The sequence below is a fragment of the Cydia splendana genome, chromosome 13, assembly GCF_910591565.1.
Source record: "Cydia splendana chromosome 13, ilCydSple1.2, whole genome shotgun sequence".
Classification (NCBI taxonomy): Eukaryota; Metazoa; Arthropoda; class Insecta; order Lepidoptera; family Tortricidae; genus Cydia; species Cydia splendana.
The window spans coordinates 9,408,787-9,426,931 of NC_085972.1; the positions used below are offsets into that span (position 1 = coordinate 9,408,787).

The following is an 18,145-nucleotide window of genomic DNA, read 5'->3' on the forward strand; positions in this document are numbered from 1 at the left end:
TTAGTATGTTAAGATATCTGTTGTACAATCTCTTACTTATGCTACTAACCTACTAACAGAGGTTACTTAAGCTACTATTTACTTCAACATTCATATCCTAACCTCCGAACCTAAGGGGGAAAATCTACTTGACAAAATTAGATTTACAGTACCGGTCAATAACATATCACCTTTGTGTGTTTTTGTATGAACTTGTAGTAGGTTAGTTTGTAGATTTCATATTTTACTAGTCATTTTATATAAATAATATCTGAGAGACCGAGCTTTGCTCGGAAAACATATAAAAACTCAAAAATGCGTGTTTTTCCAGAGATGAGACCTAGCTAAATTGATTTTTCGCCCCCGAAAACCCCCATATAGCAAATTTCATCGAAATCGTTGGAGCCGTTTCCGATATCCCCGAAATATATATACATATAAATAAATAAATATACAAGAATTGCTCGTTTAAAGGTATAAGATATTATGAATACTGAAATACTGTGAACTACAATAAGAGACTCAGCATATTACTAAAAAAGCTCTTTAAAAATAATGAAGTTGACCATACATTAAAACAAAAAACCTCTATGAAAAAATCATTACATAGACCAATTTTTCTCATCGCTGGACAAGGAATACTACTAAACTACCTAAAGCTGTGGAAGTCACTCACAAATATAAAAAAAGTTATACCGTAAAAGCATGGAGGTGATATATTATTGGCCGGTACTTTAATTAGGTACTTATTTGTTTTAGGTTCTAACAGTATACACCACACCAGCAGCACACCTACACCACCAGCAGCAGCAGCAGCTGCTGGTGTGTAACAGTTACACCTGCTAGCTGATGGCAACTACCAACGTGGGACTAGTCAAGATCATGGCTTGTCCATTGGAGCACTACTTACTGGATTGGCCACACTACTGTAAGCCTGAACCTCAAGCAGTTTGTAGATGCTATAAACAGAAGGTAAGTTCTTTTGACTTACTGAATTAAGTATTAAACTGTGACTTTCCACAAGGAATGTCTTAGTAACTTTTACTTTTTTGAATAAGTATGAGTGCGGCTGTATTGTGCATTGAGATATGTACCTACCTATTGTTTGATAGTTATGTATGATAAGTAGTTATCTCTGGCATATATAATCTGGGAATGCAATACTTATTAGGTTTAACTAAGGCACCTAGTTCTAATGTGCTGCCTTGTTTAATGGATATTATTCCTGGCGATTGTTTAGTATATATCTTGAGTGCACTAGACTGCACTCATGTGAAAATACTTACTCCATCGCTGCCACATGAACCTACTTTTACTTATTTCCTTCTTTTTCTTCCAGAAAACGTCTCGTGGATCAAGGGAAAAATTAGAGAAGACGCTCCTAAAAAACTTCCTAAGCATGCAAGCATACACAAAACCGGCTCTTAATAAGCTTAATAAATACATATTTCGCCTATTACTATGTTTTACTATCACACAAATACCTACCTAATTTACCTATATTTCTATACAAGTAGAGACTAGTAAACATTCAAGACGGATAATCTTCACACAGAACACCATTCCCGGGCATGCTTCAATGTAGGTGTCATTTATTCTTATTTTTCATTTTAGCCTTATGCGTACAAAATTTGTGATATATAGCTTCTAAACGTAAAATCCGACTCATATGCAGTATAGTACAATGAAAGCATAGGTAATAAAAACATTTTAGGCACGTTCTTACTTAAGAGGAAAGGGAGATGGCCGCTTCCGCTTCTCCATACAAACGTAGTCCTCATTTTCCTCTCTGGATATTGACATTATGGAAAATATTTTTACATAATTTAATGTATATTAACCATAAAGCTATGCCCCTACGTTCGAATTTTTGATTATTGTAAAAATTAGGAGCGGAAGACAGATTTCATACAAATTTTTAAATGCTCCTAACTCTTATAATAATTAAAATAAAATAAAAAAAAGAACAAATGTAGGGGCATGGCTGTAGTTGATGTTGATATGATATACAACAAATTGTATCAAAATATTTAATGTTATTATCCAGAGAGAAAAATGTGGACTACGTTTGTATGAAAAGGCGCGTCTTAACGACACGTCTAGTGAGTCTGGCGGTCAAAAGGTCAAATAAAAATATTCCTAAATGCTCTATTATGCTAATAAGTCTACTTTAGTGACTATAACTGCGGTCAGACTCAATACGCCAATAACTAATGTTGAATATTAAAAACTATGTTAAATTCCATTTAGGTAGATACAAGAATGACAATTCTCGTCACTTGTGGTGTTGTCAAGTCTTTTTTTGTTTACTAAACTCTATAGATAAGTTAACAATTTCGGCTCTGTGCTAGAGAGAATATTATAAATGCGTAAATAAAACAACTATTGCCAAAAAATTAAACAAAGTTTATTTACACATTAAATGTAGGTGTACAAACAAATCATTCACTGCCGTACCCGGTGTGAAAGTGCCCATCATGCCAGCAGCTTTATCGCTGGATTATTATACTATGAACAGCTTTTGTACCAGGAACGTCTCGGAGCGAGGGCAGTGGCGTAGCTAGAGGATATGGCGCCCGGGGCAGGCACCAAATTTGCGCCTCCCCCCCCCCCTCTCCGAAACGAAATGAACTAACGAAATGGGACCAACCCCTAAGTCGCGAAAAAAATTTGGCTGTTTCATACGTTTTGGCTGGTCGAAAGTCTATGGGAGGGTAAACTCTTTTTTTCGCGATTTCGAGGTTGGTCCCGTAGCAAAAGTTGCTCAGTATAATCCCAAAACCTCCCTGGCAACGGGAATGTAATTATTTTTTAGCCATCCTGTATAGTGTATAGGAATCCTCAGTAGTCCACATATCGATGAATGTCGTCGATAGACAACATGTCACAGATATGCAGCAGCAGCCATTGAAGCATCAGGTTCCGTCAACTACGGCTCATATGCGCCAGCCGGATAAAGGGCTAGCGATCCACTTGCATAGGTAGTCTATTGGACAGTCCATAAGATGGTAACTTCGACAGGAGACCCCTAACGTAAAAGACGCGCTAACACTGGACACAACTCTGAAGCACTTGGCCCGCTCGCCTTATAAAACGAAAGCATAGCAACTCCCGCCGAATATCCCTCTGCTTGATAGAAGTTTCTGGCATAGAGTATTCACACTACGGGATGGTGGGCGGTAGGGCGCTACCGTCGTCTTTCAAGATCGAGTTCGATGCAAAAAGAGTTCCTAAAAGATCGTCTTTCTCCCTTTGCGCTGTGGGCCAGATTACCATCCGCATTTCACACTTCACAGTGGTGGTAAATACGACTGACAAAAGTTTCCCTGCTGCCTTTGGCAAGGCGGAGAGGTAGTCTTTAGCCCATTTTGGCGCCCCCCCTTGGACGTCGCCCGGGGCACATTTATTGCTATTTCATAACTGCTCATCTATAAGTTTCGTTTCCAATATAAATAGAATGCTTAACGGTGTAGAAAAGATCAACATTCCTCTCAGACCTCCAACAAAAAGGGGCCAAACTGAAAACCAGCGCTGGACACCAGTCTAGCACATGCTGAGCTTGGTACCCACGGCCAACATGTCTTGCTAAATGTAATTACCTATGTATAGAGTAGACAATAAGTTAGTACTTAACCTAGAATAACTTAGTACATACTTAACATAGAATTTATATGTAGGTATATGGTTTGTATTCCTAATATTTTTTCTGCCATCAACTTATCATGTTTTGGCAATGGAGCATTCCATGAAATTGACTACCGTTTGTCCCGTAGAAATGCAGATTTTCTGGAGATTTGCAGGTATAAGAGTTTCCTTTTCTATGACAAATGGTCAAACATGCACGGAAAATTATTCGCTTGCTTTAAATGGCGAAAAAAAAAAGTCGCAACACAGGAAATAAAATGCGTTTGTACGGGACAGCTCGTGGAATGCTCCAATAAAGTGGCATTCAGAGTGTAGCCTTGAGGTTGCCAAGCTAAGCAACCAAGTCAGGTGTCACGGTCTTCAGGTCCTCAACAGGCCCAGGGTATGAGTGTCCGGTTCTCAGGCGGCACCAGATTTTCCGAGGAAGGTCAAACCCTTTTGGTTTTTTAGTTGGGTCAGATATACAGCAACTCCGAGCTGCCGAAGCTGACCATTCCGCTATCCACCTATCCGAAATATTAAAGCTGCTCAGGCTCCCAGCTGTAGCACAGGGTCAGGGTGGGGTTATTCGTGATATTCTCAGCCTCCCTCTTCAACGCCTTGAGTCGTCGGATGTGAGGAGGGGCAATGTGACTCAATGCCGGCAGCCAGTGGCGGTTGTAGATCGGATAGTGCCTGAGATGCATCGCATGGTCTCGTTGAGCTTAACGTCCAATGTATGGGTATGTGCACTTTCAAGCCTCCAATATGTCATGACTGAAACAGAAACAAATTATATTAGATGAGGTCAGGCGCAGGCTAGTACTTACAGCGGTTCATTGCCAAATTATGTGAAATTAATGTCACTTTTAGAAAGCTCTCGTTTTTAAGCCAGGGGGATTTTTATGTTACAGTTGTCCGAATTATCGATTGAAAATAAATTGAATTTTGTTCTAGTAATTATTTATCCGTTATTAAAGTTGTATTATGTATCAAGTGTAGTTCTGTACCACGATATTCTATACGACACAAACATACCCACACACTTACATAGGCTGCTAAAATCATTCCCATAGTCAGGTATAGGTACAATAAACCATTTTACCAAACACAAAAAAAAATATTCCAGCTGCCAGCAGTAAAGAAACCAGCTTCTACTCCCAAGCCCTAACAATATAAATAAGTTTTTAGCAAAAATATCATTTTTGGTATAAGCTTTTATCGCTGACTGTACTTTTCTTTCAACAGGCAACTAATACTCACTAAGACTCAGACTCAGACTCAGAGTCCATTCTAACAACACCAAGCACAATTAGTTTGCGTTGTTTTATCACAGTGTTCCCATGGCCACCTCATATCTCCATCATCAGATAGGCTCCATGTCATCACAATATTGCAATTGTCATCCGATTTACATATTGTTATGTAAGTATGCAAAATTTCATCTCAATTGGAAATCGGGAAGTGGGTCAAACTTAGCTGTCAAATGTATATGGCCAGCTTTAGTGCTAACATAACTGTTCCTAGTATTCCTATATTACATATTATAAGTAAGAATATTGTACTAGTAGGTATTATATTATTTTATAATCTTAGTAGAATAGGTACTAATACAATTTATTTGTATTGAATAAGGCAGGCGCCCCACTGCTGCGCACGCTACATCCACGGCCCACGTTTTAAATCAAACCGTGGGCAAGCCCACGAAATTTTGTATAGGAACGTGGGTCATGTACATAGCGTGCGCAGCAGTGGGGCTCCGGCCTAATACCGTCCGAGAAATGGGCCCCTGCTCTACAATATATATCGCACTCAATCTATCTGAATTTTATCTTCCCTCAAATAAAAGAAAGATAAAGGTCGGTTATCCAAATATTATGACAATTACTTAATTACAATTGCCAGTCACCTGTTCGGCAGCGCTGCCTTCTTGTAAGTCGGAGACGAAGATTCCTCGGCCGGCTTCCGTGTGCCGCCCCTCGATGATCATAATGCCCAGGCCCGACGGACCCTGGAAAAGAAGATCATCATCATTAACTTAAGAGTTACTAAGTAACTTGTCGGTGGAGTAACTTCCAGCTTTCCCTATCTTGCACATAGCGTGCGCAGCAGTGGGGCGCCGGCCTAACTCTTGCAGGGAATTTGTAAGTTACTTGTGGGTATGGCTACTTTATTTATTTTATAAACTTTATTGCACAAACATATATAATTACGTAAAAATAGCGAACTTAATGCCAAAAGGCATTATCTACCACCTACTAGTCAACCATAGAAACAAATATGTGACGTTCCACGGCAAAAGGTACCTTATGGCGGCTGGCGCTTACGTCGCATAGCGCCGCAATAATATTGGAGCGGCGTTAATAGTTAATAGAGTAAGCGCCAACCGCCATAAGGTACATTTACCCGTGGGACGTCACATATAAACACTAAAGGTTGGTGCAAAAACCAATCAAAAAGCAAATGCAATAGGTATATCTTAGATATACATACTAACATAAACATACATATATGTTATAAAAATAAATGTACTAATATGTATATGGGATGATAGACACTAGACGAGACATTTAGCAGATGACTACCGAGCATGACTACTCAAAAAACAAATTTTCTTGGGGCTTGTCTTACAGGTAGAGGGAGTGCATTCCATAGATAGGTTGCCTGAACGGCAAAACAATTAGACATAAAACGGTTATAAAGAGGAAGGACTTAAAGTTTAAGTGAGCGGGAGTTCACATCCGGAACAGGCATAAAAACTAAATACTTATTAATAATATTTTATCTTTATGTCTTAGATTTATGGCATAAAGTGTGTCTTTTTCTTTGTCAATAAACTTTTATTCTTGCTACAAAACTAGCTTCTAGAATATACAGAGTAAAAAAAAATTTTTTTTTTAAAGTGAGGTCTACGGGTTTCAAGGATGTTAATATTTGTTAGAATGCGTATGCACTTTTTATGCAGTGTGAATAAATGTATGCATAGGTAGTGTTGTAGTGTAACTTTTACACATCATTTTTGCCAAATCAACTTCCTGAAATTATAGTAGTGATAGAACAGGTTTTTAACAAACTTTTGTCACTTAGTAGAACATAATAGATAGAATGAGAAGAAATAGATAATAAGTGTCAATAATATTAAAAGGCACCAGAAAATTTTCATGATTTTAGTTTAGGAAAGGTGTACTTACATCTTCAATCCTTTCTTCTGGATCTTAGAAGTTATGTGCAATGTGAAGCATTGCATTTTGTATCTCTGGCTTCCGAGAGGCTCATGGATCTCCCTGTAGGTGTAGGCGAACAGGGGATGCTGAGTTATATATATTTGGCTAGCATTTTCTTGTGCGCCGAAGCATCGTCTGAAATTAAACATATTCATGACAAAACCAGTTAATGATCAAACGAACTATAACTTTTTCTATAAATAAATTAGAGAAACTTACATTTTGGGTGGCATTTCCTTTAGTTCACACAGCAAATCAGTATTTTTCTTCGACTTAGTTTGTATGTTCACTAAATTCACTGAATCATGCGCGTACGCGATGCTTGTCAATGTCAAGTGAATTGTCAGTTGAGAAAACACGATTATCCGTGCATGTTATAATGTAAGTCAATTTGTATAAAGCTGTCACTCATTTAAACATTTTTCAATTTGGAAGTGTAGTAATAAAACTAACTATTCGTTTTCAAACATCGTCCGACGCACGTCCGACATTTTAATAAAGCCAGGCATTAAATGGATTTTTCATAAACTCTAGGCATAGACAATCGTGGTCACTTACGAATGATAGTGGATAACTTTATACGATATCGACGTGGTATTCTTATCGTAGCCCGTAACCATGTTAAGCAAAACGATAAAAATACGACTATCGTTAAAAGACGACAGTAGATTCCACGCGCAATATGATATAACCTTGCTAAGCCCGCAGGCTTCGCGTCGGCATCACGCGGCGCGGACGCGGCGCTGCGTCGCGCTCTGTGTGTGGCCAAGCCTTTATTATTTTATTACAGTTTATTATCGCAAATAATGATTCATCTCAAGCAGTTTTGTCTCTTACGACACCGACGTTCTTTGAGGGGTGAGTCGTCGTACTAAATGTATGGGAGGGTTTGAAGTTAATGTTTGGGATATTTCTGCTTATATTAAAAAAAGGTTATTAATGTAATTTTACTCATTGGGTAACGCACTTTCGATATCAATGAAGTTTTCTGATATCTGTTATATTTACGGAATTATAGCCTGGCTACACTTAACGATTACACCCTGTATACTAGCTAAGTAATTTGATATATTTTATGAGTAAACAACCCAGTTTAGTGTTCGTTAGATTTTTATCTGTAAACACCATCCTACTATCTCATGTTATGTTTTAAACGTATATCAGTTGCTTACTTACTCAACCTGGTATGTACTAATTTTATGTCACTGCATAAGCAACCTCACTCTCTGCGTGTTAAAGTTCACTTTGCTTAATATATTTAGAGAGACATATGGGGGCGAGTGGGTTATGCTTTGGTATTTGGTGTAGGTGATAAATCATGGTGACGTTTCGGCAAGCGACGCCGACATCGGTCGTTAGTTGCTATCGACTGCAGATAACAGGAAAAAACAGGGTCTGCCTGAGTCAAGCTAAGTTTCTGGCCAATATTTTAATTTCTGGCTATATACACTAATAATATACCCCTATTTTTTCCTAATAGCTCTCCCACACTGGCAGTTACACATATAACGTTGTCATAGTTAAAAACTATGGTTGTCTGTAAAGTCGGTTTACGGACGATAATTTTGCGTGATAACGTCATAAGAAAACGTGGTCGTAACGTTACCATGGAGATCCGTCCACAACGTTACCATGGAGATATGTCCACAACGTGACACTTTTTCGTGCATGCTACCGGTGTTCATCGATTTATAATACGTTATCCCCTCAAAAAGATTTCCATCACGTTACGGTCATGTTAATGTTCTTAAGTGTGTTATCAAAAAACTTTATTGTATTTTTCTAGCGACATACCTAGTTGTCCTCGATGTCTTCCAATATCTAAATATGGCTTTTAATAAAATTATCCCCATATTTAACTGCAAATATCAAATCCCGAAGGATTTAAAGGTGATTAGCTGCTCTGATTGATCACCAAATACCTGTCTGTTACAGACAACCAAGGACAATAATTATGTAGCAAGTTTTGACAGGTTTGTGATTAAGTTACATTAAAATTACCGAGGAGGGAATAAAACTAAATAATATTGTGTTTAAAGAAGAAAGGCAGACCGAGAAAGAGATGGCGGGACGACCTGGATGCATTCCAGCGGGATTGGCGGGATCTTGCTCAGCACAGGGAGGACTGGAAAGGGAGAGGGGAGGCCGTTGCCCAGCAGTGGGACACACACATAGGCTAATAATAAAAAAAATATATTGTGTTTGGATTTGTGTTGCGATGCCGAAAGCGCATGGAACACCTCTGGAGTTGCAGGCATTTATGGGCTACGGTGACCGCTTACCATCAGGCGGGACATATGCTTGTTTGTCACTGACGTGTTAAAAAAAAGAGTAATTCTTGTTCCGCCATAAATTTACATAACGTGATGTAAAGACATTATCATTCATTGGCTACAATTTTTCATATAAACGAAAGCTTTCACTTGTTTTCTCTCGTAAAACTAATTACGAAAAAGTGGGTGTTTATTTCAACTACATAAAAAGCGAGTACACAAAAGAGAATAAATTATAAAATATAATTTACTTTACGGCGACAATACACTTAAATTTCACCTTTAGAATAAAGTACAAAGTTAAGAAGCCCTTAACGACTTTACGACGGAGACAGTCTAATTACTAAAGTTGCCTTACAGGCTAAATAAAGCAGGCTACAGGCCGTAACATGCCTTAATATCAGTTCCAAGCGCGAAACCCTAAACTTGGAGGGAATACATAAAACTCGGATCAATATTTCAAATGTTCTTGTAAGTTATATCGTAAAGAAACAGTTGAGTGCGCTTTTCCTCACTTGGCGGGCAGGCCTTCAAAGTTAGGATGATTCTCGAGTTTTCCCCAATTTTATATAGAAGGGATGGTGTGCGGGCTTGCGTGCGAGTTTGCTTACGATTTTCGAACGAGCGAGCGAAGCGAACGAAGTTCTTACATTCGACTTGGGACACGCGGCTGGCTAGGGGCACGTCCCGGCATTTCGATGTTTTTAAGCTGAACTATCAGAGGATAGTTTGATACTTAAGAACTTAAGTAAATTTGTTATAATCTAAATGAAATTGGGTAAACATGTAGTTGAGGGCATTATAATTTAGTCATTAAATTATGAGCAGGCACGATCAAGGGGTTATTGAGCTAGAAGAGCTTAAAATGCTAAAAAGCTATTTGTGAGGGGTCTTGTTATTCTGGTCATTTTAATTGCAAGAAAGTATGGGCGAGTTTGGTATCAAATGAATGTGCTCGGTTTACACATTTATAATATTGTTTTTTAATTTAAGATTTTATAATAATTTGCAAGATAAAAACGAAATAAAATAAACATAATATTAGTTTTTGACATTTGACAAGAAAGATTACGGCTTACCACAGATACAGTTTATTTTAATCACTATGGTGACTTAAAGGGCTCCACGGATCTTGCATTAAATCGCACGCGGTTTTCGATCCTTTGACGCATAAGTAGCACTGCATTCTATTGATCTTTTTGGCGAACCGCGAGTGCGCAGTTCGGGGCGAACTACTAGTATAATTTTGATTCATAATATATCGCCGCGCAGTAATTATTAAAACAAATTCCAATACTCTTGAAAATTGTCAGCTTTTTCTCGCGTTCTTGGCCTTGGCGAGAATTGCTGATAATTTTATTTATTTCATCGTTGATTTTGATTCTCTCTCTATAGGTATATATAATTGAAGATGGCACAATTAAGGCAATTAAATGTTAAACTATTACTATATGTATATATTCTACCTTTCAGGAATCAAATAATGGATTCTTGAGGTCGCATTTGGAACACAGTCTTTTGTTCTCAACGGAAAATCAAAGAGCGTCAGAATAAAGGACGAGACCCTTTCAAGTCCGACAAATACCCATCTGACCTCGGCGTTGAGGCAATTACAGATTTCTTTGAAAAAGATTGTCATTTCCAGATTAATTGCCAGACGAACGATCATAAGCAATTAATGTCCTAATAATGTCCTGATTGTTTTACTGTAGGTACATATCGTCGGCCTAAGTAGCAAACCTCGTAACTGCATTTCAAGGAAATTACTAATTGCTACCTGGGACAACAATACTTATAGTCGCAAACCCCGTAACTCCCCCGGAGGAGTTACGAGGTTTGCGACTTAGGCCGACGATATGGCGTTATTCATAAACGCGTTACTGGAGTGAATTAGCTATGAATCGTTTGTAAGAAAGGGATAAAACATAATTTAATTAAATCAGGCCCGTAAAGTTTTATGAATAAAAGACTTTATCTATAATAGTATGAGATAATCTGTGAATTAAGGGTGTGTTGCCGAAAAACACTTTTTTTCTTCAAAATAGGATTGCCTAAGTCAACGCTGACAACTATGACATAACTTTAACAGAAAGTCCCTACTTTTTTCCAATTTGACCTACCCTATTATTCCTTTTTATAGTTTTACAAATCTTTAATAATAAAATTACAGACAACCTTCGGTTTTGTAGGTCTTTACATTGAGATTTTCTTTATTGTCAACAAGAAAAAAACTACTTCAAACATCGTTCATCTAGGTATTCTAGGTCATTCTAATGGTCCATCCTAAGCATCGGCATGCCTCATTAACCTGATCAGTCAAATATATGTACTAATCGATTCGCCAGAAATATCCGAAACAGCCGTCGAATTGAGGGGACTCCTTATTTGAGCCTTGTCATTTCCGGCGAGGGCATTCTATGAATTCGACGGTTCCAATAGCTCGAGTATAAACTTTATGTTTGCACCCGCGTTATTACACAGTAGACAGAGGTCAAAGATCGTTAGTAATTTATGTTAAATGAGCTCAATTTTGATATAGGCTTTTATAACTAAATTTACTTTTCTTCAGATGCCATACTTCAATAAGATTGCGATGATATGCAAAATATCAATGTTATCGGAAATGGTAAAGAGAGTCAATTTATCTTACAAGATTTGATTAAAACCACACCGGTGAAACTAAAACAACACCTTTATTGAATGGTCACAGTACTGTTTGTAACGTAACTATGTAATTTAACCATTCGTGGATACAAATGGTACTGGCATGTGATGCGGAGGGATGATAGTCATGTGACGAGAAAGGTATTACAAATGAATGTGGAGGGAAGTAGCGGGAGAAGAAAACCGAGGAAAAGGTGGATGGACTGTGTGAGAGATGATATGAAACGAACGCAAGTGAGTGATGAGATGACGGGCGAGAGGGAGGTATGGAAGAAAAAGACATGCTGCGCCCACCGATGAATGGGATAAGGCCAAGCGAATGATGATGATTCGTGGATACAAATTAGGTACTAGGATCAATTGAGTGATTATGTACAGCTAATTTAATTGTTTAAAATTCACCTACACATTTTACAAACAATTCAATAAGGTTGAAGACAACATGAAACGTAAAACATTGAGGTCGATTTCATCCAAACTTAGTTAGCAGGAGTTTGCGCTCGTGTTTGAAATTAAAGGGTCCGGTATTATATTGCTAACATAAGGGCATTAAGAACAAATTAGGGTCAACTTGAATTCCGTGTAATTTTGTGCGTAAAATCTGCGCGCTGGACAATTTATTGGAAGTAAACTCTTTATTAGTTTTAACTCTCAGTTGCGTTTTTATGTAGCTTATAATATATTTTAATTAATTAACGTAACATGGTAAAAAATATAGATCCTACCTAACGTATTTACTGCCGCGAGGGGCTATTTGAAGACCAGTTTTGTAACCACAAAAATAATAAGTTTAAAAATCGAGCCAAATTTTAGGAAAAAACGCAAACAACAATGTGCAAAAAACGATACAGCAATTTGGCATAAAGATTAAGAATAATTATATTAACAAGAAATATATGTGATGCTTATGTCCCCAGTGTTGAATTTAGACCCAGAAAGTATTGGAAAAAATATTAAAAATGCAGATAAAAAGACAAAATCACCACATTTCACAGTAAATATAAATTCGCTTTATAGGTAAATGGAGATAACCTTTGGCAAACCAAAATTGCGGCTTCAAACATTACCTTCGTCAACGCGCGACGACATGCATATGTCAACCGATTGTTTCGCTTAAAATTGATTCCTGGCCCGAACGTCAAAATTTTCGACGATATTTTTTTTCAGCTCTCGGCCCACTGTCCGCAGACTACCTCCCGTAGACTGTATAATAATGTTATGTTAATGTTATAATGCATGGTTACATATAAAGAGAGCTATAAGTAGCAAATTATAAAGATTCGCGATCACCATATATAGTTAGGCGCTCTTATGCCTTGTACGCCATACCCCTTACGGCTCGGCCACGACATCAAGCGACTTGCGACGGTGGGAGCGATAACCATAGGTTGGAGCGAAAGGTCCGATCGCTGTGTCCCGCTCCAACCTATGGTTATCGCTCCCGCCGTCGCAAGTCGCTCGATGTCGTGGCTGAGGCGTTAGCATGACTAGCATTGTCTTGCGCGACTGCATACTTTAAGTTGCGCTTGACATACGGAGTTGCGCGTGACAACGCAAGTATGTAACGCTAGCAGGACATACTAAAGTGTCATTCTGTGGAACTTGCTAACTATGTAAACAAAAGTCACTAGTAAATTCATCATTCAGAGACAATTTCAATATGGCGGTTTGTTTACATAGTTAGCAAGTTCCATAGAATTACACTTTATAATGGCACATGTTTTGGTCAACAGCACAGTTTTTATTCTTGTTTGTAATTGGAGCCTAACAGCTTATGCATACTAATAATTTTGTTTACATTATGTTAACAATAAGCTCTCATAGTATTTAGTACCTATGTGAACGCAAATGCATGGTGGTTACCTACATGTGCCATTTACCATATATTATGTTCTAAAGGAGCAACAACAAGTTTATTTAAACTGAAACAAGGAAATAAAAATACATATATGAAGAGAGTTGGTTGGTAGTGGTGGGTTAGGGCTAGGGTTGCGGTAGGGCTGGCCGTCATCAAAGCTTAAGATTTTTTTTGTGGATTTAAATCTGTGCCGTGTGCCGCGGATGCACATGCTTGTGGCTCTGATTATCAAAATTGTGATTGTTATGTTCTATCTAGCGGGGGATGGATCTATGCTACGGTCCCGATGGACCGACTGTTATCACAGAAAACACCGACCGACCCAGCGACTAAGGTAAACATAGCTTTGTCAAATATTTTACGGATGAAATTTCAAGTATTTTTTATTTATTCCGTCGTTCGGGTTTAGTTTTCTTTTCCGGCGATCAAAGGATAAATAATAAATAATAATCGTTGGCGTGACTTTGTCAACAGTGACATGAGTGGGTTGGGTTGATAGCTGAAAGAAATTAATAATCGGTGTCTTCAAAATAACAAATATAACAACGTATAAAAAATAATAAATATTCGCGGCTTATAATACAGAAAAGCAAAGCATGTTAAACAAACCAAGACAGCTAGGCATCGTGCATTCTATGTATATAGTAGCAAACTTTTGAGAAGACGAGCCAACCGCAGGTGAAATTACCAGTTCTAGGAATACCAAAGAGTCCCAAATGTTGCTTTCGGATGTCTAAGAACTAAGACGTATTAATTTTTCAGTTAGCTTGAAGAGCCGCATGCGGCTCCTTTTGCCGGCCCCTGACTAGTCCGGCAGCAGGGGGCTTTAAAGGTTGTCAAACGGCCTGGTGAAAGGTTAAGCTGCATACCTACAAATGAGTTACCTAGTGTTTAGCAAGTAAACAATATTTTCAATAAATTAAATCTGCGCAACAACCTCACCTACTATTTGAGCAGTGGTTCGGTTGTAAAAGGCGCAATGTTGATTTGCTCTAGAAGTCACTTAATTCCAAGCATTGTTAATTCTCTTTCATTGCACAGTCGAGTCGAGTAATTGAACGAGCTAGATTAAGTGGCTTCTAGATCTGTATCTATCCGAAGGCGCCTCCATATTGGTTCGACGGTGCGATCGATTCGCCCACGCTCGGAAAGCGATTGGCACGAAGTTCCAGTACACTAGGCAGTAGGCACGTGTAAAACAACCTAAATACACTTGAACACCGCTTCTACCGGCACGGCATGCCGAAGCACGGTCAGGATTTAGCGCGAGTCACACACGGATGCGAACGACAGCGAACAAAACGTTCGAACCAAGATAGAGTGACTCAACTTATTTTCTCCTTTCTCCTAAGTATATCGCATGAAACTGAATTTTCAAAGACAATGAAGTTTTCTGTGTCTCTTTATACAAAACTAGGAATAACAACGAAGGCGAATCGAACAAATCTTTCTTGGAAATTGAATACCTTTGTGATGATGTATTTTATTCTTTATAGTCAGCAATGTTTTTATAAAAAATATATTAAAACAGATTATAAACGACAAAGACAAACGAGGCTTTAATATAATTTAGGGTTCCTCTTTCATGTTTAAAGACGATGGTATTTCAAGTATACATTGTTAATCCAATTTCGTACAGTATTTTCTAGTTGACATATAAGAACAATAAATTTTTAATCGTCTTATTGTAAAGAATCCGAGGTCGGAGGTTATGGAGTTAGGGAGATTGTTATTCCTGATACTTTGGGAGTTCGCAGTTCAGAGAAAACCACTCGATAATCTTAGCACATGCCTAATTTTGATACATAAATTAGGTATTATAGACCAAAAACATATTGCTTACTTTACCGTGGTAATACGGTGTAGGTATGTACCCATAACCCAGAAAACGGACCAATGATTTTGTTACGTAGATTAAGGTAGACATTTCGCTAAATACAATATTAAAAAGGTCCCTTGTCGCCCTCTTTCAGCTAACTCTCTTTAACTTCGCTTGTTGGATGCCTTTGATATATTTAGCCCTTTTCACCCATTTTCGAAAAATTTAAATAGGCAAATAGTACAAGTACTACAGATCTTAAACAAACACGATTTTACGCTCAGACTAATAGGTTTATCAGGCTAGGATAGAACAAATTACTTAATTGAAAAGCAAACAAAGCGAATTGATGTTGAATTTATGTTAGGTACTCGTGGTTACAAGATTATCTCGTTACAGTCAGTAAACTAAAAAAATTGTACAGCTGAAATGTGCAAAATTTACTAACAAGACTCTGCTTGCAAACGCGTTGACTAATGGTAACATTCCATTTCTAACCGCAGCTGCACTACCAGTACTGAACGCGTCGCTGTCATTGTCAATTTCCATAGTAAAATGAACAGTATTGTTATAACATCGCCACCACGATTCAAATCGGCGAAACGCGGATATGCAACATACATATATATGTCTCCACGTAGCTGCTGGCCTACCCCACACCTTCCTTACTTGGAACACCCATTCCTTTACAATTGAGACTTGAATAGCTACCATACCAGCTGGGGATATAGGAAATTTACGCCAACGAGGAGGCGATCATGGACTGGGCAGATAGGAACAACACTGTTTTAGTAGTTTCTAACAAAGGCAAAGGAACGTTCAAATCAGCTCGATGGAGAAGTGACCACAACCCGGACCTAGTCTTCACAACAAGAGCAATAGACGGTACCCCAGTGGCCGCCAAGCTGTACGTGCTAGCGGATTTTCCACACTCACAACACCGCCTAGTATTAGTTGTCATAGGTCTGAAAATACCGATGGTTGACTCGTATCCTGCCTAACACCACATCGCGAAAGTTTGCTTATGCTGGTGACCTGCTCCTTGTGACACGAAAAGACAGCTTGGAAATGGGATAATATACCCTGGATCTATTAGATGACTATTTCTCTCAGTGGCGTTTGTGCAACAGCACTTCCAAGACCAAGGTGTCCTGCTTTCACCAGTGCAACAAACTAGCCAATAAGGAGCTGAGAGTACAATTCAGGGACAATCTTATCCGACACAACTTCCTTCCTAAATATTTCCGAAACATCCTGGATTAAAGCCCTAACTTCAAGGAGCACCTAAGCAGCCTATCTGCAAAACTGGGTAGGTAAATAGATATAACGTTGGAGACTATAAAGCTGTTCATTTATGTATACAATTAGTGCGTATACCTATATATTTTTTAATTTGCTCTTCAAAATAAACTATGTGCCTATATAAAACTGTGAAATCGAAAAACTCGAAAAAACCGGTTTTATCAAAGTGAAAACCCGGTTTTTGCAATTGGCTGTAAACCCGGCTTCCCCGGTTTTTTCAATTTCGGTGAACCCGGGTTTGTGACGCCTAATTGTGACTGAACGAAGACGCTATTTGTCGCGAGGTCGTAACTTATGGCTACATCCTTTTTTCGAGCTAAGTTTTCTCAAATTTCCACCAATGTGTCACCAAAAGTGGGTAAAAGGGGAGGTGGGGGCCGTCAGTTGATCCGATCGCCGGGAAGCGCTGATTGATGACACCGATTAGTGATGCCCAACTCGACCCCCGAATAAATTGTCGACCTTTTTTACTCAACTCTTTGGAAACCCTTCTTTTTTGCGTCTGGATTTTAATAAGAGGGTTTTAAAGCTAAGTGTGTAATTAATTCTCCGGAGTAACGGAAATGAAATACAAATTGAAAACGTTTCCAGGAAAAACGTCGATTCTGTCATTTTGTTAACGTTTCATTTGATATTATTTTTACTTGGAAAGTATTTTTTCTTTGAAATGGTGTTCGTTACAATGCCTTTGTTGGAGATACGTGCATATAATTAAATAATACTATACTTAAGAAAATAATTCGTTTTAACTTTTAACTTATGAAACGAGAAACATTTTTAAATGCTATTAATTTAATTTCAAACTTATTATCTCCGATCGAAAAATGTTTAAAACCCGTAAAAAATTATGTACTTAGAGTTAGACCAAGAAAAGTCTGCATCTGCAACGATTTTGATAGCATACGCATATTATTTATGTATACAGTTCCATTATTTTGTTATTCAATTCAAAATTATATAAAAAAACATTAAAACAGCACCCTACTAAATATGCATTACAAAATATATTTTAGAAGCAGAATACCGCAAACGAACAACCACAAACCCTTAACACATGTTGTCTTCGTTCCGTAATGGGTCATGGTGTTTATATCGATAGCCTCACTCTTTCATACTATTGTCCAAACAGCCTCGGGGCGATTCGGGAAATGAATTAAAGATTCACTAGATATGAAATAGTAAAAATATGTGACGTTCCACGGCAAACGGTACCTTATGGCGCCGCAATAATAATACGCTATGCGACGTAAGCGCCAGCCGCCATAAAGTACCGTAAACCGGGGTTACTTTGATCAATTTTAGAGATTGGCGCCATTTTTTGACAATCCTAATATACGTAAAAATATGAAATAAAAATATAATAATCGGTTTTCCCTCTTCTTTCTGCCTGCCAAATAAAAAA

The 18,145-nt window shown here is 38.1% G+C and overlaps 1 long non-coding RNA gene across 2 annotated transcripts; it reads right to left on the reverse strand.

The window, feature by feature from the left end:
* Positions 1-2,906: 2,906 nt before the first annotated feature.
* On the reverse strand, positions 2,907-7,517 carry LOC134796563 (uncharacterized). 2 transcript variants are annotated; one of them, XR_010144955.1, is made up of 4 exons: positions 7,047-7,517; positions 6,795-6,962; positions 5,513-5,614; positions 2,907-4,380 (listed from the first exon to the last, which is right to left on the reverse strand). It is a non-coding gene; the product is annotated as an uncharacterized LOC134796563 (long non-coding RNA). The 2 variants fall into 2 exon arrangements; XR_010144954.1 differs by having other exon boundaries at positions 6,795-7,517.
* Positions 7,518-18,145: the final 10,628 nt, after the last annotated feature.